We start from the raw sequence: 8,047 nt of genomic DNA, 5'->3' as shown, positions 1-8,047 counted from the left end.
GCCTGCTCCTCATTTTTCTTACATGTAAAATGGATCTAGAACTCCTGCTGCTGCTGGCCGAGTCAGGGATTTCAGACTCGTCCATCGGAGTCTGCCCTGGTCCCTCAATGCAGCCTGCCAATGCGGGCTTAGAGGGTCTCCCCATAGCTCTGTGGGGGCTGTGACTACAGATTCAGAGAGAACAGGGCACTCACTGGACACCTCGGCTTGCTGCAGGCACTAGAGGTATTTGGGGCACAGTCTAGACTGCAGAGCCACTGAGCTGGGTCAGGGTCACCGCGCTGGGGAGCAGACACTAAGCTCGGCCCCAGCCAAGCTCTGGTTGTGAGCAGGTAGTCTGTCTGACTTGTGGGGGCCTTGCTGTTTTTCCGCACTTTGGGGTGTGTTGGGAGGGAGACAAGGCATCAAGGCTCCAGTACCTGTCACCCCAGGAAGGGTGACACACAGGCCCTACCCTGTCACCCCTCACCGAGTGTCTTAAGCAGCCCACTTCTCTCTGAGCCTCAGTTTCCCCATCCGTGAAGTGCACACTGTTGTTGCCATCTCAGATTCCCACACCCCAACATTCTACAGGTTCCTAAGCAGCTGAAATCAAAGTGGAAGTCACAGCATGGTCACCAAGCTGCTCCTGAACCTGTGGGGCCCATGGGGCTCAGAGTGGCCTCAGAACCTCATATTCATAGACTTCCCTTCCCCCTCTCACAGCTCTGGACCTGGTGTGCCTTTCCCAGAAGGCTCTTGGTTTCCATGGAAACCAGCTATTGCTGCTGGCTGCTTTCATGTATTGGGGAGGGGGTTATCCCAGCTCAGCCACCCAAATATCCAATCCTCCCCCACTGGACAGGGAGAGGCCCTGCCAGCTCAAAGACAGACATGAACCTTGGACCAGGTCACCCCGCCCTTCTCCACACTCGGGACCTGCCAGGATATAGGTGAAGGGTCTTCCTAGTCTCATATTGCCTAGACTGGGTGACTTGGTGCCTGGGTCAGTGATGTGTGTGACCATGGGCAGGCTTCAAACCAGGGATTCCCAAAGGCTGGCCCTGTGATTCTCATCCCATCACAGTCCCAGTCTACCCCAGACTGCCCTTTGTTCTCCATTCAAAGGCCATCTGCACCCCACAGACCACCCCCACTTCCCACCATTTTCCTCACAGCTTCCTGCTTATTTTCCAGCCACCCCAGCAGTTGTTGTTTTGTGGTTTTCATGCTTACGTGTGTGTATCAGGAGGCATGGAGGCCAGAAGAGGGCATTGAATCGCATGGGGCTGGAGTTACAGGCAATTGGTCAGCTCCAAGGAGCAGAGGTCACCTTGCTTGTAACTTCACACGCATCTCCCCGACTGTCTGTGCACTCCTTGTGGGTGGGTCCTGTCCCCGAAGGAGCCCCCAGCCTCACACACTCAGCACAGTGGAAGGCGGGAATCCACCCTCAGCTCCAGCATCCTTTAGGCAGCCAGCTCCACAGGACACTCGACCTGGAGTGGAGCCAGGAACTTTAGGCCTGGTGGGGCCTCAGTGAGGGCTGAAGACATCCCTCCTCATCTCATTGTTCCCATCCGAACTGGGCCACCTCAGGCCTGTCACCTCCCCTGCCTCAGCTCCCAGTGACTCCTCAAAGGATGCCCCTCACAAGGTACCCCCTCCTTTAAGGAGCCCTTCTGCTCCTTAGGACTTGATGTCCTTTGTAATAACGCTGGAGAAATGGGCTGAGAGAGACTCAGAGCCTGTGTGTGTGTGTGTGTGTGTGTGTGTGTGTGTGTGTGTGTGTGTGTGTGTGTGTGTGTCCTGCCTTCTGCTGTGTGTTCCTGGGTAAGTGGACTGACTTCTCTGGGACTCAGAATGAGTGAAATCACCTCTATCTCAGTCTGGATTCAAAGTCACCCTGGCTTTGTTCAGGATGCCTGCAGCAAGGGATCCACCTAGGGTCCAGGGATCAGAACAACATTGCCAATTTGTGAGGTTTTATTTGATTTGTTTGTTTGTTTGTATATTGAGGCAGAGTCTCACCATGTAGCCCTGGCTGGCCTAGGACTTACTATGTTGATCAGGATAAATCAAATTCAAAGAGATCCACTTGCCTCTGCCGCCGAAGTGCTGGATTAAATGTGTGTGCCATCATGCCCAGTTGTTTTTGTTTTGATTTTTAAAATAGGATTTTTATTATTTTTAATTATGTGCATATGTGTAGGTAAGTACATGTGTGTGCAAATACCTGTGGAGGTCAAAGGCATCAGATCCTCTGTAGCTGGAGATACAGTGGAGTGTGAGCCTCCTGGTGTGGGTGCTGGGTCGGTCCTCTGGAGACCTACACGTGCTCTCAACTACTTAGCCTTTTCTTTTTTCTTTTTTTCTTTTTCTTTTTTTCTTTCTTTCTTTCTTTCTTTTTTTTTGAGACAAAGTCTCTCACATAGCAGAGAATGGCCTTGAACTACTGATTGGCCTGCCTCTGCCCCCCAGTACTAGGATCCCAAGTATCCCCACCATGCTCTGCTGTTAATGCCTTTTCCTTGTTTGCAAATCTCTGACTCCAGGACCGTGACCCCATTTTCCAGATGAGACATGGAGTTGCACCCATTTCAGAGGCCGCATTGCATTGAGGCCCTGGGTCCCTCTCATGCCCCATCCCTCTCCTTTAACCAACCTTGCCTTCCCTAATCTTGGGCAGGTGACTTTTTGGCTTTAGTTGACCCTGGGCCCTGACCTACAGTTGACTGAAGACATACCCCTGGGATTCCCAGAGGGAGAGGAAGCAGGGAGAAGCAGAGACAGTGTCTTGCCTGGGGCCGGGCAGAGAGGCTGAGATCCTGCCAAGTGCTCTCCACTGGGGCCACAATGGAGTGTCAGCTGCAGCCGCTGCCAAACCCAGGCCCAGCCAGTGCCTCTGGCACCATTGGCAGAGGCCGCTCAGGGCTGGACCACTGCCTGACCCTTGCCTCAGTTGGCATTGTCGGTAGGGAGCCATGAGGCCTTCCAGGAGCTTGCCTCCCTCCCTCGCTCCCTCGCTCCCTCCCTCCCATCTCACAGCCTGGTGAGACCACAGTAAGGCTCTTATTCTCCGGATGGGGACACCGCACTCTTTGTGTGGCCATCTAACCCTATTGTTGCTGGAGCTGTTAGGGTTGGAGCCTCAGCTCTGCTGGCCCTAATAGGTCAGGCTGAGCCATTCATCTTCAGTGGTAGGTCTGGGGCTGGACCTCTGTTGCCTGAGTACCCCAGGTATGGTAGCATACACTTGACATCCCAGCACTCAGGAGGTCGAGGCAGAAGAATCAGGAGTTCAAGGTCATCCTTGGCTACAAGTCTGACTACAGTGTAGGCTACGTGAGACCCTGTATGAACAATTTAACGTGGGAGGCAAGGCATGGTAGCACACGCTTTTAAATCTCGGCAGTGGGGAGGCAGAGGCAGGTGAGTCTCTGAATTTCTGGCAAACCTGGTCTACATGGTGAGCTCCAGGCCAGCCAGGGCTACATAGTAACACAGTGTTACTTCAAAGCCTGTGGTACTGAGACAGATGGGTTAGTGGCTAGGAGGTGGCTTGCTCTGCTATGAAAACAAGGTTTGGAATCTCCATTCCCAGCACCCACATAAAAGAGTTGGGCATGGCCACACATGCTTGTTACCCCAAGGCTGGACCAGGTGGGCAGAAACAGGAGGATGTCTGAGGCTTGCTGTCAGCACAGTCTGGAGACCCAGGTTCAGGGAAAGGCAGAGAGCAAGTGAACAGCCAGTCTGCAGCAAGACACTGGCTTCCTGCACAGCAGTGCACACACTCACAAGCAGTAGTGAATGGCCACACTGCAGAGAGGAGCAAGTGCAGAGGTTTGCCGATCCCAAAGTCCAGTTTTAGGGTCCTGATACAAAGTTCAGGATTAATTTTAATTACATTTATTTATGTATGTATTTAGTTTATTGTGAGTGTGCATCTCACATGACAGCTCATGTATGGAGGTCAGAGGACAACTTTCCAGAATCAGTTCTCTCCTTCACTGTGTGGGGTCTGGGGACTGAACTCAGGTTGTCTTTGTGCTATCTTCTCACAAGCTCAAGGTTCACGTTTAAATAGAAGGCAAGAGGTATGCACAGCTAAGTGGTCCTGTTCAGGCAATAGTCCTTTGCTTGTCATTGACCAGTGTCTGTCTCAGCTCCAGTCACTCCCGCAAGGTGGCCTGACAGGAAGTCAGAACTGTATGGAGTCTTTGCTAGTGCCAAGTTCAGTTCCAGCTTTGGCTGCAGAGGGTTTCAGTCTTCTCCTCCTTGCAGCAGGAGAATCCTGGGGAAACCCTCATGTTTCGGGTCCCTTGTTTAAACATTCTGATAGACAAGAGAGGGGCAGAGGTGCCTCCCTCATGTGTATGTATGTATGTACGCCCACACAAATGTATGTGACTTCGTGTGTGCATATGTCTGTGGAGTCCAGAAGAGGGCATCGGGTCCCCTGGAGGCGCCATGCGGGTGCTGGGATCTGAACCCAGGTCCTCTGCAAGAGCAGAGTCATCTCTCCAGCCCCACGGGTGTCTCTTTAGAATATCTTCATTCCCACCCAGAAGGCTGCAGTGAACGAATCCGTGGGGAGTACCACAGCGGCAGGCAGATAGTGGCTTCCACAATGTGAGTCTGCTTATTTGAACTTAGGAAATGCAGATCTGGGGACTTCACACAGCTCTGAAACCTGAGTCCTTAATATTAAGCCTAGCCCTGCCCAAGATCTTCCGGTGCTGAACTTGATCTCCACTGGCCCTGCCACCACTGCCCAGCTCCAGAAATGAACTCTTATTTCATTTATTTATTTATTCTTAGTTCATTTCTGGAGCTGGGCAGTGGTGGCGCATGCCTTTAATCGCAGCACTTGGGAGGCAGAGGCAGGTGGATCTCTGTGAGTCCAAAGCCATCCTGGTCTACAGAGTGAGATCCAGGACAGCCAGGACTACACTGTAGATGTAACAGTTTTATTAAATAAGAATCACAGAGCCAAATGCAGAGTTAAAAGCCCAAGAGGTCACAGCAGCAGCCAAGAGCTGAGACTAAAAACCCTTTCTTACCCCTCGCTGCCGCTGTCGCCCTTCCCCTCAGAAAGAGACCTACTTCCTGTGTGTCTGTCTTTTTATAGTGTTTCTGTTCTGCCTTCTCATTGGTTGTAAACCCAACCACATAACCTCTTCATCACTGCATGTCTGTACAGACCTCCAGGTCTTCTATGGTTGGTATTGAGATTAAAGGCATGTGTCTCCATGCTGGCTGTATTCCTGAACACACAGAGATCTGCCTGTCATGTGATCGGGATTAAAGGTGTGCACCACCACCTGGCTTCTGCTATGGTTTGCTATTAGTTCTGACCCCCAGGCAACTTTATTTATTAACATACAAATAAAATCACATTTCAGTACAAATAAAAAAATCACCATATTACACAGAGAAACTCTTTCTCAAGAAAAAGAAAGGAAGGAAGGAAGGGAGGGAGGGAGGGAGGGAGGGAGGAAGGAAGGAAGGAAGGAAGGAAGGAAGGAAGGAAGGAAGGAAGATGCTCCCGAGAAGTCAGAAAACAGAATAGGATTGTAGATGGTCCTGGGGACAAGGAGCATGGGATGGTGTATGTCCCTCAGCTGTGATCATCTTCAAAGCCTGCCTGTGATCCTCTGCCATGGCACAGGTGTGTGGAGGTCAAAAGACAACCTTTGAGAGTCTGTTCTCTCTTTCCACCATATGGGTCAGGATATTAAATTCAGGTTGTTAGGCCTGGTGGGCAGGCCAGTGCCTTTATGAAGAACCAGCCTGCCTCCATCTTGGGTTTAAAGTCATCAGAGTAAAGACAACTAGGCTCATTCCCGTTTATGATTAAATTTCTGTTTCTCAAGGACTGCCCTATGCCCCACTTGTAACCTTAACTACAAAGGGTTCTGTACTGCCTGTTCCAGGAAATGGCAACCATGTCTGTTTCAAGAAGTTGTTATGTCCACCTTGTTATGTCCACCTTGCTGTGTCCACCTTGCTGTGTCCACCTTGTTATGTCCACCTTGTTATGTCCACCTTGCTGTGTCCACCTTGCTGTGACCACCTTGTTATGTCCACCTTGCTGTGTCCACCTTGCTGTGACCACCTTGCTGTGACCACCTTGTTATGTCCACCTTGTTATGTCCACCTTGCTGTGACCACCTTGTTATGTCCACCTTGCTGTGACCACCTTGCTGTGACCACCTTGTTATGTCCACCTTGTTATGTCCACCTTGTTATGTCCACCTTGTTATGTCCACCTTGCTGTGACCACCTTGTTATGTCCACCTTGCTGTGACCACCTTGCTGTGACCACCTTGTTATGTCCACCTTGTTATGTCCACCTTGTTATGTCCACCTTGCTGTGACCACCTTGTTATGTCCACCTTGCTGTGTCCACCTTGCTGTGACCACCTTGTTATGTCCACCTTGTTATGTCCACCTTGCTGTGACCACCTTGCTGTGTCCACCTTGCTGTGGCCACCTTGCTGTGTCCACTTTGCTGTGTCCACCTTGCTGTGACCACCTCATACCATGTCTTGTTTCAGAAGTTGGTATAACTAACTTGTGCTTATGATCTGCTTCTGTAACACCGCCTATTTGCCTGCCCAATCCCCTATTTGGAAATCCCCTACCTTATCTTCCCCATGTCCAATGTTGCTTTCTTAAACCCCACCTTAAGGAGAGACAGCCCATGTACACACACACACACACACACACACGCACACGCACACGCACACGCACACGCACACACACACACACACGCACGCACACACACACGAAGCTTCCTTTAGTTAATTGCTTGCTTTAATTTGGCCATGATTTGGGTCAGTGGTCTTCCTCCTCGCATCTGTGGAGTTAACATTTACCCACTGAGCCGTCTGGATGGCTTCCTTGTTCTGTTTCCATACAGGGTGGTGAGGGACCGGCTGAGCCTCAGGATTGTTCTGCCCAAGGCGTGAGCAGAGTAGCTCAGATCACTCTGTTCCCCATTGCCTTACTCCCTTTTCGAGGAGCTCAGAGCTTCACATTCACATTGAACAGCTAAAGTGCTGTGTCACCTCAGGCAAAGCGCTTGACCTCTCCGTGTTAGTTTCTGTGTTCCCTTTGACCCGTGATCGTGTTTATTGTTCAGTTAATTCACTTAAGGCTTAGCAGAGACAGGTCCCACAGGGATGTCTTAAGAGCTTGTGAAGGATAAAGCTTGGACCCAGAGACGTCACTTTCAGAGTCAGCCAGACAGCGTCAGCAGGATTCCACTTTTGATTTTCACGTTTGCACACGAGCTCGAGTTGCAGAGGGAGGCTGAGTGACCTGGAGTTTCTGCCCTTTGTGTCATCTGCAGGGGGGCAGGAGTGGAGGGAGAGGCTGAGAAATAACCAAACGTCCTTCAACTGTCAAGGTCTAAGTTCAAGGAGGAGTAGGCTTCTGCGCTGTGCCGGAACCCGAGCGCCCGCGCCGGGTGTGGGAGCCGAGCGCGGGCAGAGCAGATCTTCGGGCTGCACCTGGCGCGCCCTGTCCTGGAGGGTGCACCGCCCACGGGGGCTGCCATTGGTCACAGTACGTGCACGTCTTCAGAATCCAATCATCGTCGCCCTCCGGGCTACACCCTCCGCTCGTCCAGCCTTGCCCTCGCCGGGCACCCCAGCCCGCTCCAGTCCGGACCTTGCTCTTCTGAGATTGGCCGAGAGCGCTGCCCGTCTGATGCCAGGCTTCCATCCTCGCGCCTCTGCCCCCCCCCCTTCAGTTATTGGGCAAAAGCGCTGCCCGTCTTCTGCAGGCTCCAATGCTTGCTTCGGTCCCGCGAACTCTCAGAGGACAAGAGCCGCCTCTCCACGTAGCTCCGCCTATGCCCCCAGGCAATTGGTCCAGCGCCCTGCCCGTTTTCTGCGGGTCCCAATTCTCGCACGCCTCCCCGCCCGGCTTCCCGGCCTCGGACCCGGTGGGGACCGCTCGGAGGACCGGAGCCACCCTCCCGGAGCCTCGCCCCCTCCGTCAGCGATTGGTCAGGCAGAGTGTCCGTCCGCGGCATGCCTCGCAGTTCGCGCCGTCT

Source organism: Peromyscus maniculatus, chromosome 17 (genome assembly GCF_049852395.1).
Source record: "Peromyscus maniculatus bairdii isolate BWxNUB_F1_BW_parent chromosome 17, HU_Pman_BW_mat_3.1, whole genome shotgun sequence".
NCBI lineage: Eukaryota > Metazoa > Chordata > Mammalia > Rodentia > Cricetidae > Peromyscus > Peromyscus maniculatus.
Note: the sequence above shows the minus strand (reverse complement) of the source record.